The following is a 12,108-nucleotide window of genomic DNA, read 5'->3' on the forward strand; positions in this document are numbered from 1 at the left end:
GAGACCAAGAGCGATGTCACCAAGATAGTAGCATAGGTTGTTTCTGACCTAACTCTCCCTCACAAGAACAACTAACAGCTACTCAAGAACAAACCAGCCCGAGAGAATCCTAGAATACAGGGGTGAGGCTGAAGTATCCTGTACCACAGAGAGGAAAACACCATTAGAAGGGTAAGAGAAGTGGCTACAAATTGACCTCATTGCCCCTCTCCCCAGCCAGCAGAGTACCACGTGGAGAGGTTTCCCCCAAGCCTTTGGTTCCTCCAGTGGGAAAAGAAAACCCTGAGTGGACAACCAGAATCCCCCCCACCACCAGCATTTTGTATTGCTTTGCAAGAACCCATACTCTGATCCCACACCTTTGAAATTTCAGGGGAATCTGTGGGGCTCAGCCACAGGGAATCTGACTGTGATGGAGAAGGGGAAAGGGCTTGAAGACTGACTTCATACCAGCAATACTCAGGTAGTAATACCAACCATCAGCTTTGCTCATCTGCAAAACAAAGTTAGGAGCACACATTGACCAAGGAACACAGGTGGGTACAGATCTGCCTGATGCAGATCCTCAGATAAGGGGTTTTTCTGGCAATAGAGCCTGGGTTTTCATGCCTGAGCAAGGAACTGAATCACAGCCCCACCTGTTCTGTAGAGTATCTTGTGGCCACATCTGACCAGAAGGGTTAGAGACAAATCTTGGAAGCTGTGAGGTCCAGGGGCACTTGAGCTGAGAGGTGGGCAAGAAAGACTGATCACCTGCAGAGCAAAGCCAGAATCAGGTACAGAGTGTCCCCATGCTATGCACAGGCCAGGGATGATTTATAGCCAAGGCTGAGGGTAGCTTCCAACTCCTCCCAACTGGAGAGACTGCTTGGGAATATGAGAGTAGCCAGAAGTGACTTTCCTCCCCCTGCACAGGCAAAAGAGCTAATAATAGCCTCAACCACTGTGGAGAGTGTGTTCTGGCCTCATCTGACTAGAAGAGCTGGTAAAAACACCTGGAAGCTGAGCTGCTGATACGTGAGCTAAGAGGGGATAGAGCTAACCACTTCCAGAGCAAAGCCAGTGGCCCTGTTTGGTCAGGGAACTTGGAGGGCAAGTCAGCTTGAGTTAAGACAACAAAGAGCTTTACCAGCTCTAGAGCTGCTTCTGCCGAACCAAAGTAGGGAATTTAATTCATAGTCCCACTCATTGTTGAATACAGCCTTCAGCCTGCTCAACCAGGAAACCTAACCAGAGCATGTGAGAAGCTGCATAACCCTTTCAACAACCCTAAGCAAAGTAGCACATGAACAGAGAGCACAGCCCATGGCTTCCTCCTTCTATGGAGCAAAACTAGTGGCCTCACCTGACCAGGTAATTTACCATTCTGATTTGGGTCCTCAAACAACAAACGGTATAGGTTCTGGGTCCCATCCAGCTGCCCTGCCAGGGCAGGGATACTAAGTCACAGCCCCATCTACTACTGAATATAGTACCTAATCCCAACCACCTACAAACCTGACCAGAGAACCAGGCAACTGTGAAGCCCATCCTTCAGCCTCCTTGAGTAGGGAACCAAGCTAGCAGTCCCATCCAACTATTTCAGCCAGTGCCACACTCTCTCATTCCCTACCCTCAGAGCTTGAACAGTTGCCTCACCCAAAATTGGACCATAATGGCAGGCCCCACCTACCCAAGGACATTACCAGTAGACACACCCAGAAACTAATAGATGACTGGTGAAAAGCTATCTCTGCCAAAGGAAATCTGTAAAGTCTGAAACAGGAGCCCAATTATTCAAATATGCAGGTACAAATGTAAGGATTATGAAAATCAGGTAAATATGACACCAAAAGTATAATAATATGTTATTGGGTACACAATATTTTTTTAAGTTTTTTAATTGATTTATTTTAGAGAGAGAGAGAAAGTGTGTGCAAGCAGGGGAGGGGCAAAGACAGAGGGCAACAGAGGAGGATCTGAAGCAACTCTGTGAGGAGAGCTGAGAACCCAATGTGGGCCTCAAACTCATGAATCATGAGATCATGACCTGAGCCAAAGGCAGATGCTTAACTAAGTGAGCCACCCAGGTGCCCCCACAATCTTTTTTAAGTCATGTAAATTTTAATAGTAATAACATAGAATATGAGTGAGAAGAAATACAAGTGTAAATTTTATGAATTCTATTGAACTTAAGTTGTTATCAGTTTAAATAAGATATTATAAATTTAAGACATTTTGTGTAAGCCTCATGGTAAACACAGGGGAAAATCCTGTAGTTATTACACAAAAGCACATGATAAAGAAGTCAAAGCATGCTAATGCGAAAAAACATCAACACACAAAAAAAGACAGCAGGGTAAGAAACAATGAACAATGGATCTACAAAACAGCCAGAAAACAATTAACAATATAGCAATAATAAGTCCTTAACCTGTCAATAAGTACTTTAAAAATAAAAGTATTAAATTATTCAATTGAAAAAGAATAGCTGAATGGATTAAAGAAAAAAACAAAACAAAACGCCAAGATCCAATAATATGCTGCCTACAAGAGATTTAGTTAGTCTTTAAAGATACACATAGGCTGAGAGCTAAGGAATGAAAAAAAAGATATTTTGCAATCCTAAAATTCATATGGAACCACAAAAGGCCCCGAATAGCCAAAGTAATTTTGAAGAAGAAGACCAAAGCAGGAGGCATCACAATCCCAGACTTTAGCCTCTACTACAAAGCTGTCATCATCAAGACAGCATGGTATTGGCATAAAAACAGACACATAGACCAATGGAATAAAATAGAAACCCCAGAACTAGACCCACAAAAGTATGGCCAACTCATCTTTGACAAAGCAGGAAAGAACATCCAATGGAAAAAAGACAGTCTCTTTAACAAATGGTGCTGGGAGAACTGGACAGCAACATGCAGAAGGTTGAAACTAGACCACTTTCTCACACCATTCACAAAAATAAACTCAAAATGGATAAAGGACCTGAATGTGAGACAGGAAACCATCAAAACCTTAGAGGAGAAAGCAGGAAAAGACCTCTCTGACCTCAGCCGTAGCAATCTCTTACTCGGCACATCCCCAAAGGCAAGGGAATTAAAAGCAAAAGTGAATTACTGGGACCTTATGAAGATAAAAAGCTTCTGCACAGCAAAGGAAACAACCAACAAAACTAAAAGGCAACCAATGGAATGGGAAAAGATATTTGCAAATGACACATCGGACAAAGGGCTAGTATCCAAAATCTATAAAGAGCTCATCAAACTCCACACCCGAAAAACAAATAACCCAGTGAAGAAATGGGCAGAAAACATGAATAGACACTTCTCTAAAGAAGACATCCGGATGGCCAACAGGCACATGAAAAGATGTTCAACGTTGCTCCTTATCAGGGAAATACAAATCAAAACCACACTCAGATACCACTTCACGCCAGTCAGAGTGGCCAAAATGAAGAAATCAGGAGACTATAGATGCTGGAGAGGATGTGGAGAAACAGGAACCCTCTTGCACTGTTGGTGGGAATGCAAATTGGTGCAGCCGCTCTGGAAAACAGTGTGGAGGTTCCTCAGAAAATTAAAAATAGACCTACCCTATGACCCAGCAATAGCACTGCTAGGAATTTACCCAAGGGATACAGGAGTACTGATGCATACGGGCACTTGTACCCCAATGTTTATAGCAGCACTCTCAACAATAGCCAAATTATGGAAAGAGCCTAAATGTCCATCAACTGATGAATGGATAAAGAAATTGTGGTTTATATACACAATGGAATACTACGTGGCAATGAGAAAAAATGAAATATGGCCTTTCGTAGCAACATGGATGGAACTGGAGAGTGTGATGCTAAGTGAAATAAGCCATACAGAGAAAGACAGATACCATATGGTTTCACTCTTATGTGGATCCTGAGAAACTTAACAGAAACCCATGGGGGAGGGGAAGGAAAAAAAAAAAAAAAGAGGTTAGAGTGGGAGAGAGCCAAAGCATAAGAGACTGTTAAAAACTGAGAACAAACTGAGGGTTGATGGGGGGTGGAGGGAGGGCAGGGTGGGTGATGGGTATTGAGGAGGGCACCTTTTGGGATGAGCACTGGGTGTTGTATGGAAACCAATTTGACAGTAAATTTCATATATTAAAAAATAAAAAAAATAATAAAAAAAAATAAAAATAAAAAAAAATAAAAATAAAAAGATATTTTAAGCAAATGGTAACCAAAAGAAGCAGGAGTAGCTATACTTACATTGGACAAAATAGACTTTAAATAAAAAACAGTAAAAGGATACAAAGGTCACCATATAATAATAACTGGGTCAATACATAAAGAAGATATAACAATTGTAAATATTTATGTCCTCAACATTGAGGCACCTAAATATATAAATCAAAAATTAATAGTGCTAAAAGGAGAAATAAACAGTAATAAAATAACAGTTGAGGCCTTTAATCATTCTCAATAACAGATAGATCATGCAGACAGAGAATCAATAATGAAACAGTGGTTTTGAACAACACTTTAGACCAAAGGGACCTAACAGACATATATAGAACATCCTATCCAACAACAGCAGAATACATATTCTTCTCAAGCATATATGGAACAATTTTTTTTAGAATAAACTATGCCTTAGGCCACAAAACAAGCCTTAGCAAATTCAAGAAGATTTAAATCATATCAAATATCTTTTCTAACCACAATGACATGAAACTATTAAAACAAGAGGAAATTTGGAAAATTCATGAAACGAAACACATGGAAATGAAACAACACTCTTCTAAACAATTAATGGATCAAAGAAGAAATTAAATTTGGGGGTAAATTTCTGGAACGTTTTTAATGAAAATGGAAACACAACATACCAGAACTTGTAGGATGCAGCAAAATCAGTTCTAAGATGGGAGTTCATAGTGATAAACACCTACATAAAAATCAAGATCTCAAATAAACAACCTAAGTCTACACCTTAAGGAACTAGGAGGAAAAAAAAAAGACACAGAGAGAACAAACTGAGCCCAAAGTTAGCAGGAGAAAGGAAATACAGAAAAACAATAGGAAAGATGAACCAAACTATGATTTGGTTCTTTGAAAAAATAAGTGACAAATCTTCATTAGAAAAATCAAGGAAACAAGAGAAAGAACCCAAATCAACAAAATTATAAATCAAAAAGTTGATATTAGAACTAGTAACACAAAAATTCAAAGGATTGTAAGAGACCTATGAACAATTTTATGCCAACAAACTGAACAACCTGGAAAAAAAATTCTTTTTAATCTTAAAAATAAACAATTTACTAAAACTGAATCAGGAAGAAATAGAAAATCTCAATAGACCACTTACTAGTAAAAAGATTGAATCAGTAATAAAAAATCTCCCAGGGGCGCCTGGGTGACTCAGTCAGTTAGCTCAGGTCAGGTCAGCTGACCTCAGCTGAGCTCAGTCAGCTCAGGTCATGATCTTGCAGTCTGTTAGTTTGAACCCTGCGTCCAGCTCTGTGCTGACAGCTCAGAGCCTGGAGCCTGCTTCGGATTCTGTGTCTCCCTCTCTGCCCCTCCCCTACTCATGTTCTGTCTTTCTCTCTCAGAAATAAATAAAAACATTTTTATGCTTTGACTGTTAAAAAACTGAGAACAAACTGAGGGTTGATGGGGGGTGGGAGGGAGGGCAGGGTGGGTGATGGGTATTGAGGAGGGCACCTTTTGGGATGAGCACTGGGTGTTGTATGGAAACCAATTTGACAGTAAATTTCATATATTAAAAAATAAAAAAATAATAATTTAAAAAAAAAAACAAAAAACAAAAAACATTTTTAAAAAATCTCCCAAAGAAGGAAAGCTCAGGGCCAGATGGCTTCACAGGTGAAGTTTACCAAAAATGTAAAGAAGAATTAACACCAATCTTTCTCAAAGTCTTACCAAAAAATGAAGAGGAAGGAATACTACCAAACTCATTTTAGGAAGTCAATATTATCCTGATCCCCAAACCAGAAATGGACACTACCAAAAACAAAAATAAAAACAAAAAACAAACAAAAAACTATAGACCAATATCCTGATGAATATAGATGTAAAAATTCTCAACAAAATACTAACAAATTGAATTCAACAGCACATTAAAAAGATTATTCATCATGATCAGGTGGAATTTATCCCTGGGATGCAAGAATGGTTCAACATTTGCAAATCAATCAATGTAATATATTACATTAATAGAATGAGAGAAGAAAATCATTTAATCATCACAATAAATACAGAAAAAAAAAAAACATTTGGCTAAATTCAACATCTGTTCACAGTTAAAAAAAAAATTAAGAAATTAGGCATAGAATAAATATACCTCAACATAATAGATGCCATATACGGAAAACCCACAATTAACATCATACTCAATGGTGAAAGGTTGAAAGCTTTTCATATAAGATCAGGAACAAGATAGGGATCTCCATTCTCACTATGTGTGTTCAATATAGTACTAGAAGTCCCAGCCAAACCAATCAGGTAAGAGAAATAAATAAAAGATATCAGAATTGTAAAGGAAGAAGTAAAATTGTCTCTATTTGCAAATGACATAATTTTATATATAGAAAATCCTGAAGACTCAACCAAAAAACTGTATATCTAATCAATAAAGTCAGCAAAGTTGCAGGATAAAAAATTAACATACAAAATCAGTAGCATTTTTATACACTAACAAGAAATTTTCTAAAAGAAATAATGAAATTTATCCCATTTACAAGAGTATAAAAAACAATAAAATACTTAGAAATAAATCTAAGGAGACATTGATGAAAGAAATCAAAGAAGACACAAGTAAATCAAAGAAGGTATCCTATGTTCCTGGATTAGAAGAATTGCTATTTTTAAAATAATAATATAACAGCCATCTACAGATTTAATCAAATTCCTATAAGGATTCCAGTTATATTTTTTACAGATGTAAAACACTTCTAAAATTTATATGGATCCACAAAAGACCCTGAATAATCAAACAAATCCTGAGAAAGAAGAACAAAGTAGGAGGCATCACACTTCTTTATTCCAAGGTATACCATAAGGCCATAGTCAGAAAAACAGTATGGTACTGGCATAAAAACAGATAAATATATCAATGAACAGGATTGAGAGCCCAGAAATAAATCCAAGCATATACAGTTAACCAATATCTGACAAGAGAGACACAAATATTTAATTGAGAAAGGTCACTTCAATAAATGGTGCTGGCATAATTGGATCACATGTAAAAGAATGAAACGGACCCATATCTTACTCCACTCACAAAAATTAATTCCAAATGGATTAAAATGTACTCCAAATGGATTATAAAATTAACTCCAAATGGATTAAAATATAAGACAAGAAACCATAACTAGAAGAAAACATAAGAATAAAGCATGGTAATTGCTTTTTGGATATGACCCCAAAGTACAAGCAACAAAATAAAAATCAATGAGACCAGGGGTGCTTGGGTGGCTCAGTTGGTTAAGTGTCTGATTTTGGCTCAGGTCATGATCTCACAGTTCGTGAGTTCAAACCCTGTGTCAGGCTCTGATTTGACAGCTGAGAGCCTGGAGCCTACTGAGATTCTGTGTCTCCCTCTCTCTCTGCCCCTCCCCAGCTCACACTCTATCTCTCTCTGTGTCTCTCTCTCAAAAATAAACACTAAAAAAAAATTAAATAAATAAATAAATGGGACCATATTGAACTAAAAATCTTCACAGCAAAAGAAACAATCAACAAAGCATAAAGACAACCTATTGAATAGGAAAAAAAATATTTGCAAACCATGTATCTGGCAATGGATTAACATCAAAACAATATAAACAACTCACATGACTCAATAGCAAAGAAACAATCCAATTTAAAAAATGGGCAAAAAACCTGAAGATATTTCTCCAAAGAAGATATATGAAAGGCAAAGAAATACATGAAAAGATGCTCAACATCATTTGTCATGAGGGAACTGCAAATTAAAACCACAGTGAGATATAACCTCGCATCTGTAAAATGGCCATCATCAAAAAGACAGGAGATAACAAATAGTGTTATGTGTGAATGTAGAAAAAAGGAAACCTCACACATTGTTGGTAGAACTGTAAATTGGTACAGCCACCATGGGAAACAGTATAGAGGATCCTCAAAAAATTTAAAAAAGATCTACCATATGATCCAACAGTTCCATTTCTGGGAATATATCCAAAGAAAACGACACCACCAATTCAGGAAGATATCTGTGGCCCCATATGCACAGCACAATTATTTACAATAGCCAAGACATGTAAACAACCCACGTGTCCATAGATGGATGAATGGATAAAGAAGTGTGGTATATATATACAATGGAATACAATTCAGTCACAAAAAATTAGGAAATATTACTGTCTGTGACAACATGGATCAACTTAAAGGCATTATGCTAAGTGAAATGAGTCAGACAAAGACAAACACTGTGTGATTTCATTTATATGTAGAATCCAAAAAGAAAAAAAGAAAAAAAAGAAGAACCAAACAAACAAACTCATAGAAAAAGAGATCAGACTTGTGGTTACCAGAGGTGGGGGGTGTGGGGAGGGGCAATTGGAGGCAGGTGGTTCAAAGATACAAACTCCCAGTCATGAGATCTACAAACACTTTAGATGTACTGTACCACATGATGACTACAGCTAACACTGCTGTATGATATACAGGAAAGTTCCTAAGAGAATAAACCTTGGGGCACCTGGATGGTTCAATCAGTTAAGCATCTATCTGACTCTTGATTTCAGCTCAGGTCATGATCTCATGGTTTGTGGGTTTGAGCCCTGAGTTGGGCTCTGTGCTGACAGCACAGAGCTTGTTTGGGATTCTGTCTCTTTCTCTCTCTCTCTCTCTCTCTTCCTCTCTCTTTCTCAGAATAAACTTAAAAAAAAGAGAGAGTGTAAATCCTAAGAGTTCTCATCAAAAGGAGAAAACTTTTTTCCACTTTTTTCTTTCTTTTCTTTTTATTGTATCTGTATGAGAAAATAAGTGTTAGCCGAACCTATTGTGGTAATCATTTCACAATATATGTACTATACACCTTAAACTTATACAGTATTGTATGTCAATTATTTCTCAATAAAACTGGAAGAAAAAAAAGAATATATTTCATGGAGGAGTTGGCCATTTAAAGGACATTTAGCAAATTCAGCCTTGATTCTTGGCCCATTTGTAACAATGATTAACTCACCTTGGATACCCTTATTGCAATTGCCTCAAACAGTAACTTGTTTATTTCTGTTCCATCTATTCTGTTTTGTCATAGAATAATAGAACCTTACACATTATGTTTACTTGTTATTTGTTGTTTAACCATTACAGAGTTAGGTACTATTAAATGCGACTTAACAGAATGTGTAGAACTTTCAAGTTAATTACCTGTAACAATGCTACTAATCGAGCATTTCTGAATTCAGGATCATTTGCAATAGCTGATAGATAATTTCAAAAAGTACTGCGGACTTCACTGATTATTTTTTATGAAAAAATGTCATTTTTCTTAATGAATCTCTTCGAGACAAAAAAGGATAGTTGTTTTAGGGTGCCTGGATTGCTCAGTCAGTTGAGCATCCGACTTCAGCTCAAGTCATGATCTGCCGGTTCGTGAGTTCAAGCCCCGTATCGGGCTCTGTGTTGACAACTCAGAGTCTGAAGCCTGCTTAAGAATCTGTGACTTCCTCTCTCTCTGTCCCTCTCCCGCTCATGCTCTGTCTCTGTCTCTCAAAAAATAAATAAATGTTAAAAAACAATTTTTAGAAAAGATAGTTGTTTTGAGGTACTTAAATTTACCTTAAGTAAATATTACATTTTATCAATCTATAAGTAAAAATTAGTTTGCATAAACAGCTATTCATTTATTGATTATAATTGGAATATTAATTAATCCACCTCTTTTGTAAACTACTTAAAATTGTTATCCTTAAAAAAAAGGCAGTGAAAAAAAGAACTTCTCTAATACTGACTTCTAAGGCAAAAAAACAAAAAATAGCCAAATTACTTTATTTTGTATTTTATGTTATCAGTATAAGCATAATAGAAAGTTTTAAAATGTCTCAAATTATTTGCAAGCTTTTTTCTGCATTCCTGACCCTGTTCCAATTTCCACAATATAATTTACAATCCTTTTTCCTACAACAATGGATATAAGGAATCTCATTCCTAGAATAAATTTATTCTTAGGATAAATTAAAATCTAGGAATGTATCAATCCAAAGCAGACTTCTACAAACTGGAAAGAGTAATCATTTTTGTGGAATAGTGGGGAGAATAATAAAAATATGTGCTGCTCTTTAAGCGTGTTCAGTTATAAATTCCTTTCCTAAGCCTCTGAAATTTTAAAGACGTTCTATGCATCATTAAGGTACTTATGTCAAGGAAAGGTAAATGATTAAAGAAACATCCTAGACAACATCCTCCACAAGGAATATCAAACAGACATAATGATTATTAAAGTATTAACTACTCATTAGTGGCAGTGCTGATTAATGGAACGGTTATTTGAATCTTAATAATTCTGCGTTGTTGAGCAAGATATGCTAAGTCTCTGCCTCATGCTTTATGTTTTCTTAAGCATAAGTCACGCACACAATGCCTCCAAGAAAGCTTCAAAGAGCATAGCACTTTGTACAGGCTTTCTAGAAGAGAGTTGTAACTAATTAAAGTAGTGATCATGCCATTGAATAATAACAATTTTTATAATTTTTTTTGCTTCTACATACACTATGTATATTTAATCCACTTTATAAGCTTTCAACAGCCTGGGATAGAAAAGAAGAAAAGGTACAGCTTATGAATCATTTCCTATACCTTAGATTAGTCCTTTATACTGCTATTCACCCTACTGAGAGCTACTGTTAGCTGAAGGAGAAGACATTAGAACAAAAGTGCTCTCTGTTTTTCCTCTTACTTTTTTTCATGGACAAGCAAGAATCAGGGAATATAGGGAATTTTATACTGCTTTCACAAGAAGGAAGGTAAAATCTGCAGTTTCACTGTTAATAAGAAAACTTCTTGGTAACTTCTATTGGACCTATTTCTACATCACTGAGACAAGTATGTCTGGGTCTGATGATGATGGCCAACAATTATTCAATGTTAACGCTATATAGATATTGTGCTATATACTTATACATGCACTCTTATTTGCCCCTCATAAGTTCCACATAAAGTAGACACCATTATTACTCTCATTTTAACCTATTTCACTGAAGGCATAATATCCAAATTATAGCCAAGAAAGAAGGGTAAAAGGACATAGGGAAAAGAGGTTTCATGGGGGGTTTTTGTTTGATTTTTGACAGGCTTTGGATTTTACTCAGAAAGGATGCCTTCTCCAGGGACTTTTGCCAATAGTCCAGCCAAAGTCATATGGCCCCCAAACTGTAAAGGAGCCTGAGATATCAAATATTAGCTTCTATCCTTGATAATAGAGAAATGCCAGGAAACAGGATTTGTGGCATTGTTAGAGAATAAGCCAACCCACAGAATCTGACACATTTAAAAAAGAAAGTAAGGGCACCCGGGTGGCTCAGTCAGTTGAGCATCCGACTTCATCTCAGGTCACGATCTCGCAGCCCGTGGGTTTGAGCCCTGCATTCTGTGCTGACAGCTTGGAGACTGGAGCCTGCTTTGGCTTCTGTGTCTCCTTCTCTCTCTGCCCCTCACCAGCTCACACTCTGTCTCTCTCTCTCTCTCAAAAATAAACATTAAAAAAAAAAAGAAAGTAAACTTCAGGTACATTAAATAACTGAATTTAAATTTAAATAAGATAAAATTTGTAAAAAAAAGTTAAGAAGAATATACATCTATCAGGACCAGGGGAGACATTCTTATACAAGACTGGAAAATTATACATAACAGAATAAAAAAACTTATTTAATAATATAATTTTAGTTACCAAAAAAAACCCCACAAACAGGGTTAATAAACAGAACATTCAGAAAATGACTGATATAGCTGGCAAACACAGATACATATACAAACACATGCACCCAACACACATACTCAACACAAATAGTCCTTACAAATACACAAGAGAGATATAAAGTGCAAATGAGTAAATGGGCAAAGATATTGTTGGCATAATTCATAGGAGTAAATTGAAAGAG

General features: G+C 36.6%; 1 pseudogene; it reads left to right on the forward strand.

Annotated features, from left to right (window-relative positions):
* Positions 1 to 1,305: 1,305 nt before the first annotated feature.
* Positions 1,306 to 12,108, forward strand: part of LOC102970493 — a 44,985-nt pseudogene continuing 34,182 nt past the window's right edge.

Source organism: Panthera tigris, chromosome B2 (assembly GCF_018350195.1).
Source record: "Panthera tigris isolate Pti1 chromosome B2, P.tigris_Pti1_mat1.1, whole genome shotgun sequence".
NCBI classification, from domain to species: Eukaryota; Metazoa; Chordata; class Mammalia; order Carnivora; family Felidae; genus Panthera; species Panthera tigris.